The following is a 17419-nucleotide window of genomic DNA, read 5'->3' as shown; positions in this document are numbered from 1 at the left end:
CAGCCTGTTATAGATCATTCCCACCTTGGGGAATCTTACCCATCATTGGCTAACCAATCAATCATTAGAGCCCAGTTATGGATGAAGTAAAAGGAGTAGAGGTGGTGCCCCTGCCAGGGAGATAAGCTTTGTCTCCTTAGTGGATTATGGTCCCAAGGTCATCCACTCATCCTTAGCCACAGGGGGGTTACAGCTTCTGAAACCAGGCAGGGCAGTTCCCAACATTTTACCATTAAATGTCTTCCACAAATTGAACGGACCCTGGACCAGTTCTAATATGTAAAAATGTTACCGAAAAACCTAATGACATAAAATAACAAGGGCTTTAGGTAGAGGCCTTCAAAGGCTGGGCTCTGAAATCATATGATTTGTTTCCTCACAAGTCTGACAGCTGATGGTGGCTGCCATCTGTAGCTGCAGCTGCAGCCTGGAACAGCTACACCTGACCTCACAGTGTTGCCGTAGACTTGCTCGCAACAGGATAGCTAGGTCCTAAAGGCAAATGTCCCAAGAGAGAGCAAAGAAGAAGCCATGTCATAGTTCATAATCTAATCTCAGAAATCATGCAGCATTACTTCTGCCCCATTCTCTTGATCCAGGCATTTCAAAAGACCACCCAGGTGCAAAGAGGGCGATCATCACCCCAGCTCAGGACAGAGAGTGGCACGTCACATTGTAAGAAGAGCATGTGGGGTGGGCTATACACTGGTGTGAACCTTTTTAGGAAATACAGTTTGCCACAGGCTGGATTTCATCAAGAATGTGTCACACATTGAAGATTATTATCGCTAAGTAACACACTATTTAATATCAATAGACATAGAGTAATAATAATGTGACAAACATGTAAGGAAGAGAAACATCTTTCTTTTTATTTTTAATATCATTTATACAGTATCCACAGGAGAAAAAATACACTTCTGCATAGATTGTGAGTGAATATAATTTTGGAAACACAAATAATTCCAATTTGAAGAGAACATTCCAGTTAACCATTGTATACACAAGCAAACAAGCAGCTGCCCCGTGTAGCTCAGACAGTAAACAGTGAGATCACTACAGGAATGTGGAAAGATAGAAGCTTCTGTTACCAGTTACAAAGAGGGCAGTGCATCCCCAAATGCTGGTCAGGTATATTACAGATTCTTATGGTCAGCAGTGCAGAATTTGTTAACTGACAAATCGAACTACTTTATTCAGAACCACTTAGATAGGAAAGATTCCAGTATTTTCTGCTTTCTGAAATTACCAAAATGGATCATGTCATGGAAATCTGATATCTCCTATTTTGCTCAACCTTGTTAAGTGTGGATACTAAAAATAAGCCACAATTTTTGTTAAGGAAAAGATGAAACAACTACTCTTTCTACAAAAAAATGCTTAGTTCGTAGCAGGCAATCAGATATACAACATAGTCTGCTCCCATAATACAGGACTATAATAGAGAGCTACTGCTTTATGTTTCCAGAATGTCCTTCATTTCAATGATTTCTGTGAGCTTCCCCAGCACTTTCTCCATCTATCTGGTATTTCTAGAAACTGGCCCAAACTGACAGACACAGAAACCAAATCTCACCTGAGCCAAGACAAAGGAACCATTTTTTATGATTTGAGGACCTGGTGGCAAGAGCTATAACATGTAAAACTGGGAGCTAGAAGTTGCCATGGTTTTTTACCACAAAAGCTACTTGGCTGCAAGTAAAGAATAAAGCCAAAGTGGGAAGAAAAGTGGAAATGAAGAAAGTCCTGCTTTTGTTTGTGTTCTGGTTGTTGTTCTTAAGAAGGACATCATTGCCCTCGATTCTCTGAGACACCCTGCACGTTAGCCAGGAATTACCTACTAGGCTATAAGGAATAGAAAATGTTAATCAATAGTAGCTTCAGTTTTTTTTCCCTTAGATCACAGGAAGTGTAGGGCTGAAGTATGGATGACATTGGGATGCAGCTTCCCCCCGGCTTCCCTGCCACACCACTCTTAGATGAGAGGCTACTGCATGTCTAAGGTTTGGTGAGACTCGGCGAGGCGATGCATCTGAATTTCAGGTAGGCTGAAGAACAGGTGTAGGGCAAAGGCAAAACCCTTCTCTCTGAGATTCTACTTGAGAAAGAGAGTTTTCCCAGGGACTCCCACCTGAACACAGGGCCACTCCTCGTTGCAAAGACACTGGGATTTCTAACTTTCAGGAGAAGTTGAAACTTATAAATTACCAACATGCAAGGAAGATGTTCAAAAATTTTGATTGGCCACAAATAAAAAGTATCTATTAAGTCTCAGTATCCTTTTACTACCACCTTAAGGTAACTAGAGTTTCTGAAACCCAGAAGCAAATGTACAAGTGAAGGTGATTTCCTTTATTTGTTTCTAAAGTTTGTAATGACAACTTACTATATCTTGTTTCTCTCAATTATGTTGATGTCTCAATTATTACAAAAATTGCTAAAATGAACATCTTAAACACAAAACAAGTAATATCTTTTGTAAGGAAATAAAAGTAAATATCTCTTGATTGAAGTAAAAATCTTTCAAGTGAGTAAAGACAGTGGATCATTTATAGGACCAGACTATAATGAGATTTCTTGTAAGTCTAGCTTTTACAGGACTTTCTCTCCTATATTAATTAGTATTCCTTTTAAGAAGACCCTCAGATCATAAAAGGAAAAAAAGCACATACAATGCAAAGCACAGTGTGTGAAATGAGGTAAGCCCCAATACCTGTTAGGTCTCATTATTAAACCTGTCTCTGTCCCAGAGATTTTCTGGAAGCTCCAGGTTCCCATCTCAATTATACATGGCCTGGGCCTCCCTTAAACCCTGCCATCACTCAAATTAAAAGTGTCCGTTGTCTTACCACAGAAGGTAGCTTTCCTTACCTGTTTCTGTGTGAACTGCAATAGACATAGTCACCTAGCCTTGACATTATACTCTTTTTAGTCTCTGTTGTCCCGCTCACCCCATCTCTAATCTCTAATTGTAAACCTCTGAAATAAATTGCTGCTTCACATCTGGCACCTGCCACAATGTCCTGGGCTCTGTTTTCCAGAAACTCTTTGTATCTTAGGTGAAGAATAAAGAGAACAGGGAGGAGGAGAAGGAAAAGAAGAAGCAAAAAGAAGGAGGAGGAGGAGGAAGAGGAAGAGGAGGAGGAGGAGGAGGAGAAGAAGAAGAAGAAGAAGAAGAAGAAGAAGAAGAAGAAGAAGAAGAAGAAGAAGAAGAAGAAGAAGAAGAAGAAGAAGGAGAAGGAGAAGGAGAAGGAGAAGGAGAAGGAGAAGGAGAAGGAGAAGGAGAAGGAGAAGGAGAAGGAGAAGGAGAAGGAGAAGGAGAGGAGAAGGAGAAAGAAAGAGAGAGAGAGAGAGAGAGAAAGAAAGAAAGAAAGAAAGAAAGAAAGAAAGAAAGAAAGAAAGAAAGAAAGAAAGAAAGAAAGAAAAAGAAACAACCGCCTCCTAGTTTATTAAATAAGATGGAATGCTCCCACACCTTCCAAGTCAGCCAGAAGTGGGAAGGGCTCCTCAGTGGAGAGATCCACTGGCCTTTGCAGCCGAGACACCCCAGCAGTTCCCTCGGAGACCACTCTGTAATACCATCCTTAGAATTTTGCTCCCTGTTAGATGACCTCCCCTTTGGGAACCTATGACTCTTCCTTTAATACCCTATAGCATTATAGACTTGTTTGTAATGTTTTTACATAACATTTTATTAACATTTTGAATAGCAAAAACTAAACAGAAATAATGGCACATTTTCATTGATTTGGGCCTAATTTAAAAGCTATAGTTTACTCTTCTTCAGCTTGAAGGCCCTTGTTTGGTAGACACAATTTGGGATTGTTCCAAAACTCAGTTAGATTCCTTCATATTAGAGAAGACAGTGAAGAAGAAAGAGAAGGAAGAAGGGGAGGGAGGGGAGGAGGGAGAGAGCGAAGGCGGGGGAACAAAGGAAGGCCTAAAACAGTCACGTATCTATCACCTGTGAAACTTTTTACAAGTACAAACTCTACTAACTTAGAATCTCCAGAAGTGGAGGATTTTTTAAAATTCCCAGATGATTCTCAGGCTCCCAGGCACTTGCAGAGAGCTACGACGCTTAGTCCCTGCAGGGCCAGAGAGAGGGGTGCAAGCAAGTGGCTGAGAGCAGAAATGTCTTGAAAGTTTCACAATTTATATAAACATCCATGTGAACACTTCTTCCAACTTTATAATTTAACAGTGTCTGTCTTAATGTAAATTCTTCCTTATATTTACACATATAAATGAATGCTTCAGGAGTATGCACAGATTTCCTGTGGCTTTAAAAACCAAAGAAGCTTTAGCCCCTTTTGAGAAGCACAGGACTAGAAAGAAAAGTGGCTCCTCCATTCCCCGCCAAAGACCATGTTTCTGGCTTCCTGTCTCGGATCAGCTTCTCCCACCAGCACTAACCTTGAGGATGTCTTCTTGCAAGAGAGGAGCTTCCCCCTGCCTTCACAGGAGGCCCCACCCAAGGGAGTCTCCACCACTGGGGCCCCTTGAGTCGAGTCTATTCCTTTTCTTCTCTGCCAGAACGTGGTCTGTCCTGTTGCTTGACTTGGAGCTACTCATTTTATTCTCTCCTGATTTCTACAATGTGTGTGTTCCTTTGCTTTCTATTCCGCTTCTACCTTGCCATTTTCTTCACCATTTTTTATGCACACCTGCCTCTGACCTTCAATACTGACACAAAATGGCTCCGAACAGACCACTTGCTCTGACTAATGGGCCCAATCCTATTTCTCCTGCTTTGCTTGTGCCATGAGACTCCAAATGTATCACCCTGTAGATTCTTGCACCGTCGCCATTCATGTCCCTTCTTCTTTACTCATGCCCTTGTTTGTGTTCCTTTATTAACCTCCAATTTTGAACAACAAGATAAGCTACACAATCCTCAGGGCCAGTGCAAAAGGAAATTATAAAGTCCCTAGCTCAAAAATAAAGAATTTCAAGATAGAAATAGCAGAGCATTAAACTAAACACACAGCCCTTCTAGATTGGGACCTTACGTGGGATTCCACAGGTCCCAAATCCATGAAGCTGGCCCTGATATCACCCTATTGAAGGATTTTTACTATATATTTTTTCTTAATAAAAGTACTAGCTAGCTGGCTTTTCTGACACCAGCTATCTATTGTCCTATAAGTCCTTTCCAATTTAACGATTTTATCTTTCATGTCCTTATCTATTAAACACTGATAAATATCGTAAAACCACTATGCTCTTCTCTTCTCTTATATGTTACTGCTCTCATACATTTGTGCTGGTTTCTTGACCTAGCTGGCTATGTTTTGCCTCTACACCTTCGTTCAAGCCATTCCTTCAATGTAGAATGCCTTTAACTCACCCTATCCGCACAAATCATTCCATAATCCCCGGTCTAGCTAAAATTTGTCCCATCTATTAGTCACTCTTCTTTGATCCCAGATGAAATGATTTATCCTTTCTCTGAAGGCCCACAGCTTCTATTATCTGTTTCAAGCACTTGTTACGATACTATCTTGTACGTAATTTTTCTGTGGATAGTGGTCTGCCTCCTGGCTTTAAGATCAGGCTCTATCTCTATCTCCCCGACACCCTGGGCATGTAGCAACCTGAATTCAAGCACTAACTGTCTAAGGGGTTTTGAGCCTAATAATTTGGAATGTACCATATAAAAAAGTCATTTAAGCCCGAACATTTAAATGCCTCTCTTCTCTAGTAAATGTCTGAGAGGGCACTTCTGTTCATTCTTTCCATCAGAATGAGATGAAAATGTTCATATATAATGGGGGGAGGAGGGGGGAATAAAAGAGAGAACTGGAGATATTTCCAGTTGTTCCTAAATCAGGAGATGTCCGGATGTGATTTATTAGCACTGGTTCTCCTAGCTTTAGACATATGAATCTGCCTATAAATACGACATGCATTCCAGAGGCAAATGGGTTGGGGATTCAACTGCATATTAATGCATATGGTCTGTTCTCATCCATTAGTGAAAATGAGTAAAAAAAAAACTGCATAAAATGAACATGGTAGTAGGGAAATGAATAAACTTAATAAAAGTCCTGTATTTTTTTTCTTAGAGAATTTGGTAATTCCTGAAATGTACATTCAGCAACATTGGGAATTTTATTAACTTACTTAACCCATTATGTATTAGCAATTATTCTATACTAAAAATTTAAAAATTAATAAAATATGGCCTCTGATTTTGAGTAGCAGCAGAAAGAAAATTGTATGTCTTCTAGAACAGGTGGTTCCTTGTCTCCGGAATGAGAGGTGAATTCCAGGATAGAATTCTCAGCAACAGAAAGAAGTGAATCACATGGTGATTAAGGAGAAAATTACAAGAGCAAAGGTCACTGAAAGACCTTCCCAGGTGTTGGACTTCCTCAGCGCCAAGAGAAACTTATGTTAAAAAACAAATGATGCAACAGCCCAGAGCTGCTAGGTAGGAATCAGAGTGCAGAGCCAGAACATCTGCTTGGTAGTGTCATCTGCTTGGGGATTGACTCTGGAAGCAAGGAACAAGGGCAAGCTGGGCCAGAAGGATGCTAAATGTGCCGTGACTGGGGAATCCAGGTGTTAGTAAACAGAACTGGCCCTGGGAGTTTTCTCAAATTAGGAAATAATGTAATGCTCTCCCCAAGCTCTACTTTCATTTATTTTCTTTTAGAATGAAAAGCTATATCATAGCCCCAGGAATTGTTATAAAACTAACCTATCCCCACAAAAATTCTCATGACCATACAAAAGAGTCAAAGACATAAAATATCAGAGTGAGTGTTAATAGGCAACTCTTTGACTATCTCTAAAAGTCATAAAAGCTATGCCACCTCTTATTTACTCTGCCTCCCCTCCTTCCTGAGCTGGAAAAAAAATAATTGAGTCAGGGGAAAAGGAAAAATCTATGCATTTAGAAAGCAAGGCAATGCATTGAGTGTCACAAAAAAAGGTCACTGGCAAAATAACGCATTCCCAAAACATGAGTGAATGTCATTCATCTCATTAGAATATTACCATAAATCACATCACATTAATTTTTTAACACTTTAGAAAGTGTGGATGGAGAGTAAGAATTGAAGAGGAGAATGAAATTCCTAGAGAAATAGCGAAAACAACTAAATAACCTTAACTTTGGTAAAGCCCTGGTAGGCTAGCATGCCTACCATGTAGCACCGAGATGTATAAGTACTGCTGATGGGCACTTAGGGAAGAGGGTTACCTGGACATGGCACAGAAACAACACAGACATTCTAAAATCAATACAGCATTTCAACCTCCTGAAGGAGAGATCATCACATAATGTACAGGTATACCCTGGAGATACTGCAGGTTCAGTTCATTAAGGCAAGAATTACAATAAAACAATCATGAATTTTTGGTGTCCCAGTGAATAGAAAAAGTATGCTTATGCTATATTGCAATCTATTAAATGTGTACTAGCATTGTGTCCAAAAAATATACATGCTTAATTAGAGAATAATTTATTGCTAAAAATGCTAACCATCAACGGAGCCTTCGGTGAGTCATAATCTTTTTTGCAGAAGAGGATCTAACTTTCAATTTGTTAAAAATAAAAAAATCCCACTATCTTCAAGGTGTAGCAAAGCAAGGCACAGTAAAATGAAGTATGTCTCCATACTTGACAATCTTTTGGTGCTGAGTCCAAACTTTTGGTGCTGAGTCAAAAAAAGTCCTAACAGACTTCACCAGCCTAGAGAAGGAGAACTACTAAGGGATACAGATTTATAAGATAGTCCAAAGAGTATATCTTCACGGCTTTCAGAACTTTTTTGCAGGGGGAGGCAGGTAATTTGTTTGTTTGTTTTAATTGTTTCATTTTGCTTTTGCTTTTTGTTATCTGATTTCAGTATCATCTGTGAGACTCTGACTCAGAATGAGTGCTGTGGTGACTGAGGTAAAACAGAATGGTACTTAAAAAGAGTAAAAAGTATTAGGTGACATTTATTAGATTTAAGGAGCTGGAAGGCACTCCTACAGGATCTAAGAGGCAGATGACCACTACTTTGCTACTGTTGTGGAGGTGGCAACAGAAAAGAATCTGTCCTAAAGTGAGATGAACAATCAATTTAAGGAGATTTTAACAGAAGGGCCTTGCTGAGAAAATGTCCCTAATTGCAGAGCTATACCACTATCTATGCTGACTCTAGAAGAAAGACCAGGAGAGGTGAAAAGAGGAGGCAACAGAGATAATCTACCTCGGTCAGTTGCCTTGGGGCCGTAGCTGATATAGTCACAGACCTCCCAGCAGACCAGCCTCGTTCTCAGCAAAGGAGCAGCAAAGCCATTTCTACTGACAAACGCCCCTGAATCTACAGTCCAGGCATCACCATCCCTACTCCAGTCTTGCTAAAATAATAAAAGATTTTTGAAAAAGTGAATCAGCCTAAGAAAAGAGAAAATATACAGAATTCATGTCAGTATGACTGGAATCATTGTCATTAATTCTGTCTAGCACCCTCCCAGCTACCATATTCTCAATCTCTGGACAATTTTAATTCCTAAAAGTATATAAAATATAGCATTAGTTGTGCACCTGCAGTTTTCCAGGCACAGTGCTATTTTCTTTACATATGTAATCATCAGAGGCCTATTTTAATCCTAATTTTACAACTAAGGTCACTGAAGTTAAATGACTTTCATAATGAGTAGTGGAAACAGAATTCTTTGAACATAGAATCTGTGTCACCAATCACTCACTACATTATCTGCTACCACACTCAGTAAGGCCTTTCTGACCTCAGCGTATGAACTGATTATACCTTAGAACAAGCACAGGTCACGGAACAAGTGAAATAAAAGGTAGGAACCATTTAAATTACATTTGGTTAAAAACACAACTGCCAATAAATGCCCTAATAAGTGTAACTATATGCACAAAATACAACCTATATTCACCCAACAATCACATCCAACCACACAGTTGTCAAATTGGTACAATTTGCACAAGATTTACATTATTAAATGGTTTTATTATTTCCTCATTACATATCTCAATGTAAAAAATGAGCTCAATAAATCACATAAGTTTAGATATTAAAACATTTATGACCCTAATCCTGATGTCCCTAAAATGGCTATGCAATATAAATTTCTAATGGAAATCCCTGTCACTACTGGGTTTAATATAAGCCTGTAAGTTTTATTAAACTATAAGTTATTAGTCTGTAAGTTTTCCCAAATAAGTGTTAATTTCCCCCAAACTACAAAATGATTAGCCATTAAGTGTTTAAAGAAACTGGGCACCAGGAAAATAAACAATCTACCAATTTTCCATCAGATAATTTTTTCCAAAACCTTATTTGCTCTTAGATAATACAGTATGTTTTGAATTTTAAATTTTAGACTTGGCATGCCTGTATCTCAATAAGAGACATTCTTTTGCCAAAGGAAAAAAAAAAGCTTTAGGTGACATTTATTAGATTTAAGGAGCTGGAAGGCACTCCTACAGGATCTAAGAGGCAGATGACCACTACTTTGCTACTGTTGTGGAGGTGGCGACAGAAAAGAATCTGTCCTAAAGTGAGACAATCTGGACAATCTGTCCAGAGTGAGCAAAATTCTATATCTATAATAAATAGTCATGCTGTGCTTCGGGTAAAATCCCATATTTACCCATCTTCATGGTATAATGTGATGCATTAAAAAAAAACCTATGCAAATTACAACAAAGAGCCTTTTGTCAATTTCTTGCCCCAGTGCCAAAATTGTCACTGTGGGATTGTTGGTCACTGCTCTGGGTTAAATAAAAGGCAGTTGTCAAACCACATTGTTGCCTCTGAAGGAAATCATAGTTGTCAATTCTAACAAGTAAAGATAGTTGAGGTATCATGATCACATGTGGAAGACAGGCATAGAATATACAATTACTGGTGAGTGGATGTGTAGAAGCATAGAGGATCAATCAATGGAATGAGTGAGTGTTGGTAGGAGATTGCAAAAGCATTAAAGAAAGTTTCACCCACTGTTCATTTTACTTTTGGTTGCACTTCTGCCCTTATTTACTGTCCCTAATACAACTTATTTTTGCATATTAATATTTAATTAATTGCTAGAAAAAATCCCCTCCTTGGAATGAGAATTATAATATTAAGGAGAAGCAAAAAATGAATTTTAATAGTAAGCTTCAAAAATGTTTAAATATAATAAATTATTAAAATAAAATGTAACACTATTTAAGATCAAAAGGTATCAGTAAGGGACACCCTTTACCAGTTGTCAGTACAACTTTGTAATAGAAATACCAATGTTTAGTCATTTTTTCTTCTTGGTCAAATTCAATTAGACTGCTAGTGAATTTTTTAAAAGAACTCAAATAGATATCTCTCCCCAATTTTTAGTCCAGCTAATAAAATGTGTAGTTGAGGAGAAGCTTAAAACAAGTGGTGGAAACATGTGAGAAATGTGTAAATGTCTGCTCCTGAACTCCCTTTCACATCATTGAAAGAGTCCAGGTGAGGCTGTCCACAGGACACTAAGTCCAGGCTCCAGCACCTATATCACCCCCCAAAACCATACAATATGTTTTCCTTATTTTCCCTTAAGAGTCATATAGAGAACAGTGTGCTCGTCTGCAGTGAGTCATCATAATGCAGATACTCTGCCAAACGGGTCACCAAGAATATGGAAAACCAAGCCAAACTATAGGTTATCAGTATGGGTTCTCTTAGCTCTGCTGACATCATGGTTGCTTTTTGTAAGGGACACTTGGAGGTACTTATCCAATGAAGCCTGTGAATGCTGTAACCATGAAGTAAAGATAAAGCAGTGCCCAAAACCAAGCTGTGCATCACTGTACTTGGTTTACATACTTGGTTTACCTGTGCATCACTGGCAGGTAAAAAAGAAAAGAACGGCTTATTAAATCCTGAAGGCTTTCAGACAAATAAACCATTTATTTTTTTATTTTCTAAAATCGGAAGGCTTGAGTTTACATTTTTGATACAGTCTAAAACTCTGTAATATAAATATTATAATGTATAGTATAAGCACCATGATGAAAAAATACGTAATTGTCTATAATGTTCTCATTTATTAATGAGCTCATTAGAAAAATAAATACTTCACTGATTCGAGTATTCACAGCAACTAATCTGCATTAAGATGCCAATGACTTCATGTACTATTTTCTGAGATGACATATATTTCTACCCACAGCTTTACAATTGCATTTTAAAGAATATTAAACTTGTCAAGGACTTTGCAATCATCTAACCCAGTATTTTACAAAGTGACCCTGGTGGCATACTTACAGAGCTTTAAATAACTTTGAATAACATTCTAAGGAAATGACTCCTTTTTCAGTTTTTTCCTTTCTGATTAAGTCAAGGAAAAGAATCTCAATTACTGATCTTTTCTAACAAAGAGAGAACTGGCTTCTGCTGAGAGCCCTCACTGGGCAATGGTACCAAGTGTTGTTTTGATCAATTTATGTGACTTCTATTTATAGATTTGTTACCCCTTTTCCAGTGACAGCAGTGATATGTGGTTTCCTACCTAAACAAATTTACTTTGGGGAATTAAAAGTGTTTTCATATAGTTTATATGATAATTTATTTTAAAATGCTCTAGTGTAAAAAATAGGATATGTATTTTGAGCAAATTGTTTCTAATCTACGCTCCAGGAATGGCTGATTACCATTTGAGGCCCTAATCAGGACTCAGTACCTAAAGAGAACTCTACTTAAAAGATAACATGTCCCTAGTCAAACCTATAACAAATGCTTTTTAAATGAGTGTAGGTTTGTTAGAGATGATCTTTTAATTTGGATCAAAGGAGTGTCATTCAAGAGAGGCACTGAGTTAGGAATACCACACAGGGCCTCCCACCCTTGTACGGGCGCTGCAAAGCCATGCAGCCTCACCACGGTCCTGAGCCAGGCTGCTCCTGCATCCGGCACAGAGGCCCGTGCACCCTGATCTTACTAGAGGGACAGCTGTAGTAAGAACACTGATCAGAACACTAGCATCACAACACCGTGATGCCCCTTCTGAAGTAAGACTTTCTGGCTAGTGTTAATGTACTCAGGACAGAAGTGGGACTTCAAAGGTACTGAATAAAACGGATCACCTCTTTTGGTGCTTGTTGCTAGTACTTTACTTCTTCAATCTTAAAGTTTGACTTTTTCTCACATTTTAACTTGTCTGGAATTGGATGTGTCTTACAATCAACGGTATTTTATAATTATGATTAGCAGTGTTTCTACCATCCTCAGTGGTCCATAGAATTATTTTGTGCATCTTACAATAGATACTATCCTAATTTCGGTGAAATATGATAAATATTTGCATATTGACAGAATTTGATCTGAGACTTTCGTTCATTGTAACATATTATCTGGTGACAAATTTGTTAGAAAGAGGAAACTATCCTTTACCAACTTTGAACCACTGGAAGACTAATAATATTTACCAAAGACATGTTTGCTAAATGGCCTAACTGGCCTAAAGATAATTTTGCAACACGACATAATTCAAAGCACTCAGTGAAAAACAGTAGAGGTTATAAGTGAGTGTGGGGAATATTAGAAAGTCTTCAGTGAATGACTGAAGTTGGGACACATCAATCCGGTCAAATGCTACCGATAAGGAAACCGAAGTGGTTAAATGGCTTGATCAACACTCCACAGTAAACTGGTAAGTTTGTGTAATGACCAAGGTTTATTTACCCATTTTGTGCTATCTCTTAGTTCCCCTCTGTGCCAGGGTCTTTCATGGGTTTCAGTCAAATATTGGTCACAGTTGGTGTCTCATCTGAAGTCTTAATCAGCTTCCGAGCTTACTCACGTGACTATTGGAAGCAGTTTTAACAATGTAGATCTCCCCATTGCCAATGAAGTTCTCCATGACATTTATTCTTTATTCTAATAAGCACTCAACAATTTTTCAGTTTGTGCTGACTCTTTCTGACACTAACTGCCAAGATTATCATGGGTATAGACAAAACTGTGGAATGCATAATAATTATATTTATATTTTGTGCCTATTAGTATATCTATTTAGAAAAAACAATAAAAGATTACTAGGGTATTGCCTTGGAAAACAGAATTATGGTTAGCTTTGTTTTACTTCTTTATATTTTTCTATAATTTCAAGTTGTGTACAATTAGCATGTAAAGTACAAGCTACTTCAATAAATAAATTTTTAATGATATATGTGCTTTCACATTTGATTAAAATGCATTTAGGATGTATTTAGGATTTTTCCTTGAAAGTTCAGAATTCTAGGTCCTTGGATATATTTTTTCCTGAATATGTCTAATGCCAAAAGAGGCTTTCAACTTAGTTGCCAAATTCACAACTAATGACAAGTTGCAGAAGCATAAAAAAAATGGTAGGAGAAAAAGGCCAAGTTACTTTTGGTTCTCCAGACAAGATGAGGAGGTCAGAGGTTCAAATAAATTATTTTCTAAGTTTGGTCTCCTGAAAAGGTAGATCAATTCACGATGTTCATTTCTGTCTTGCCACTTCCCACAAACATGAGCTGTATAAAGGCATCGTTGTCGGGGAAGGCCTCTTGCAGAATCTCCAGGTGCAGACATTAGCACGGCCAGGCCCTTTCCTCATCAGGCACAGCCTCCTGCAAAGTGGGTGTTCGGCGTCTAATAGCCCTGAAGTGTTTTTTTTCTCCCTGTGCCTGAAAGGTTGACTAGTAACTGCTATCCCAATTACTCTAGAGAAAAGTCCTACTTATCCTAAAAGGTACACTCAGGGCTCAGCATAAACTCAAAGAAATAAAAAGGATTTTCTTAAAATGATACTGATTTAGCCTGAACAGACTTTTGTAATGTTAAGTATTTATTTTTCAACAATGGAAACAACTGCATAGCTGTTTTTCCCATTTCTGAAGAGAAGAAAACACTGAGTTGTGACCCCCCCACACAAAACTTGAAATTTTGGCCCTTAACATGTGGTGTATTCTTTTTAAATCAAGGTTGTTTACTTTATTAACAGATCAGAAAGACTTATTTTGTCTTAAATGTTTCCAGAAGGTGATTCTTTCTGAGAATCCCACTGCAGTAATATAAACTTGTACATATGTTCACACACAGTTACAAGCTTAGAAGAGATCATAATTCCATGACTTCACCACAGTGCCTTTCGGGGCTGGAATAGTAATTACAGCTGTGTTCACTGCATTCATTATGGTCTTCATAAAATTATGTATGTGAAATAACAGGCCCCTTGAAATTGTTTTCAAAATAAAATGGTATATAAATAGAATAAATAAAAGTATTGAAATTTAAGTGATGATTCATATTTATAGTTCAGGATATTATTGTTAACAATTTCTGGCAGTTTCCTTCCTTTACTTTAGCACCTCTAAATGAAAAATAACATGTTTACAGGTAGCAACTTCATGCAGTCAAGTATAGCCATGGAGAAAATTTGTAGACTACTTTTAAAATAAACTAAATAAATGGAGATAGTGGATAAGAAAACTTCTTAAGCTGATTAATTGTTAGCATTTATATTGTACATTAGAAACTCCTCCTTTGACTTTGGATTTCCAACATGTTTTTCAACCCTGAGTACTGTCTTAACATTTAAAATGTTAAAATGCAATATAATTGAAACAACTGAAAATAAGCAAAAATTACTTTGCTTTCATCATATCACCTAAATTCTGTACCTTGTGGTTGAATAAATTATGACTCATGATGATTGGCTATAGCTAATAGGAAAAAAAGTTGATGTATTAAATTCTGGTGTTTAATAAGTGAGAAAAGGAAGAAAGTAGCCTATTAGTAGAGGGGACACACACACAAAAAGAAGGAATTTTTAACAATATTAATCAAAATGCTCTCTCAAAGGTGCATGTGATATATCGCTATTTCTCAAACATACTTGCTAAAAAACTCTTCTGTTATTTTTGTATTTTTACTTTTTATTTTTGTCATTCAGTGTATCCTGGGACTATATACTAAAGAATATGCTTTGTAAACATCAACATTATCTGACAAAATTTATAGGCACCTGGGTATATAGTAGCCTGTAACCATACTGAGACAACATAAGATCAATCATGCATTCCTCAACAGTGAGGATTAATAGGATTTTATAACACACAGCCTTTTCCTTAAGGAGTGTCCTGTAGAGTGGTCACTGTAGGTTTTACAGCTATAAAGTTCTATCAGCGCCAATCCAAAGAAGCACAAGAAGTAAAATAAGTCAGACCAAATGTGCTTTTCTGTATTCCTCAATTAAAGTGTTAATAAATCCCTCTTCTATGACTGTTCACTTTATATAAGCAACTGTCACTACTCCAGACAGAGATAAACTGTTACATAGATTTCTCCAAGGATAATGCTTATCAGTTTTATCCACCCTGGGCATTACGTAAAAGAAACCAGTAGACGTATTTGCTTGTAAAGATATCTGGAGGCATTATTAAATCTAGAACTTTATAAAAAGAACAGTAGAATTTCTCAAGAATGACTCTATGCCATTTTATCATAAGAACCCTCTTCACTTCATGATGTATGTTTATATTTAATGGAGAGGGAAGCTATTGGGTTGGGCTGGCCAAAAAGTTTTGTTTCGTTTCTTTTCCATATTTGGCTGTAGTAGTGCTCAATTACTATCTGTGTGGTTGCCTCTCGTGCATCCCCTGCTGGGAACTGGTCTGCAACTCAGTCATGTGCCCTGACTGGGAATCGAACCGCAGTTTTTTGGTTCACAGGCCCACACTCAATCCACTGAGCTAAACCAGCCAGGGCTCAGTGTGCATTTTAAAAAAATTGTCAAAATTGGTGAAGTTTTGTGTAGCCATTTTAATATTGAAGATGGAAGCAAACATGCAACACTTCTGCATATTATGCTTTGTTATTTCAAGAAAGGTAAAAACACAACTGAAAGACACAAAAAAGACCTGTGCAGTGTATGGAGAAGGTGCTGTGACTGATTGAACGTGTCAAAAGTCGTTTGGGAAGTTAAGTGTTGAACCTAAGTGTTGAACTCACTGGATGGTGCTCCATTCAGGTAAACCAACTGAAGTTGATAGCAATCAAATTGAGACATTAATTGAGAACAATCAATGTTATAACATGTGGGAGATAGCCAACATACTCCAAATATTCAAATCAATAAAGTGATTGGTGAAAATTAAAAATATGTTCTTCTATTTTACAGAAAAAAAGTAAATGAACTTTTGGCCAACCCAATACTATGTTTTTCCATACCTCGTGACCAAACTAGATATAAGTACTCCATCACCCCAAGGAGAGCAGAATCGGACCACAAATGAGACATAAAATGCTCAGATTTTTAACTTCAAGAGCATAATCCAGTCTTGGCTGGTGTAGCTCAGTGGATTGAGCACAGGCCTGTGGACCAAAAGGTTTACCGGTTTGATTCCCAGTTAGGGCACATGCCTGGGTTGCAGGCAGGTCCCCAGTTGGGGGAGCACAAGAGACAACCATATATTGATGTTTCTCTCCCTCTCTCCTTCCCGTCCCCTCTCTCTAAAAATAAATAAATAAATAAAATTAAAAAGCATAGTCTAGTTGTATGACAATATCTGAAAAAAGGTTATGATCAGGCACAGAGGTTTTATTACCATCGCCCACCCCCAAACTGGCTGAAAACACTAAGGATCTGGAAGGTAGAGGAAATGCCCCTGCCCACCTCTCCTCAGGCAGAGCTCCAGGGAAAGACGCATTCTGAGGAGTCCTAGAGTCCAGAGGCATGACCGTCTGCCTGTCTGGAGCTCTGGGGCAGCAGCCTGGCCAAAGCTCCTTGGGCCTCCATGGTGCCACAGGGACCAGTGACTGCAGGAGAGCCTCGGCCAGACTGGGCTCACAGTCTCATCTGTAGGTAGTGAAGCAAAGCAGCAAATGAGTCTGGAAGTTACCTGAGAGAAGATCTGGAGATCAGAGAGGCCATATAGCCAAAATGAGCAGAACCCAGATTGTCGCAAGAACTGGCATCTCAACAGGCGAGAACATGGGTCAGTCACGTGGGCTTCCCAGGTCAGAAGGTTATGTCAGCGCCTAGACCTCACCATTTCCTGAAGAGAAGCAAAACTCTGGAAGATGTCTGAACTCATGCAGAACTGATTAGATAAAGTTTGCTACTATAAAGCAAAATGAGGGCTAAGAAAGTAAGACCATAGATTTGTAAGAAAAAGAGTTACCTTTTTCACATACTGCTGTGAAAATAGTACCCACCCACAAAACAATGACCTATCTGATATAGTCAGTAAATTCTGTTATTACTCTCAAGTTCTTGTTCCCTAGAAAATTGTGGTAAATCTGACCCAGAGTAACCAAGACAAAGAAAGATGCTGGCCTTTCCTCAAACCTTTCTGATTCCCTCTTGTCCCCCACTGTGAACACTGATGAGTCTGCTTCTGGGCATTTGCTCACAAGCAATCATCTTTCCCTGTACCCTGTCAAATTACAGCTGATGC

This window comes from Artibeus jamaicensis, unplaced genomic scaffold, assembly GCF_021234435.1.
Source record: "Artibeus jamaicensis isolate MK-2021 breed Jamaican fruit bat unplaced genomic scaffold, CSHL_Jam_final contig_1127, whole genome shotgun sequence".
NCBI classification, from domain to species: Eukaryota; Metazoa; Chordata; class Mammalia; order Chiroptera; family Phyllostomidae; genus Artibeus; species Artibeus jamaicensis.
This window is presented reverse-complemented; position numbering follows the sequence as displayed.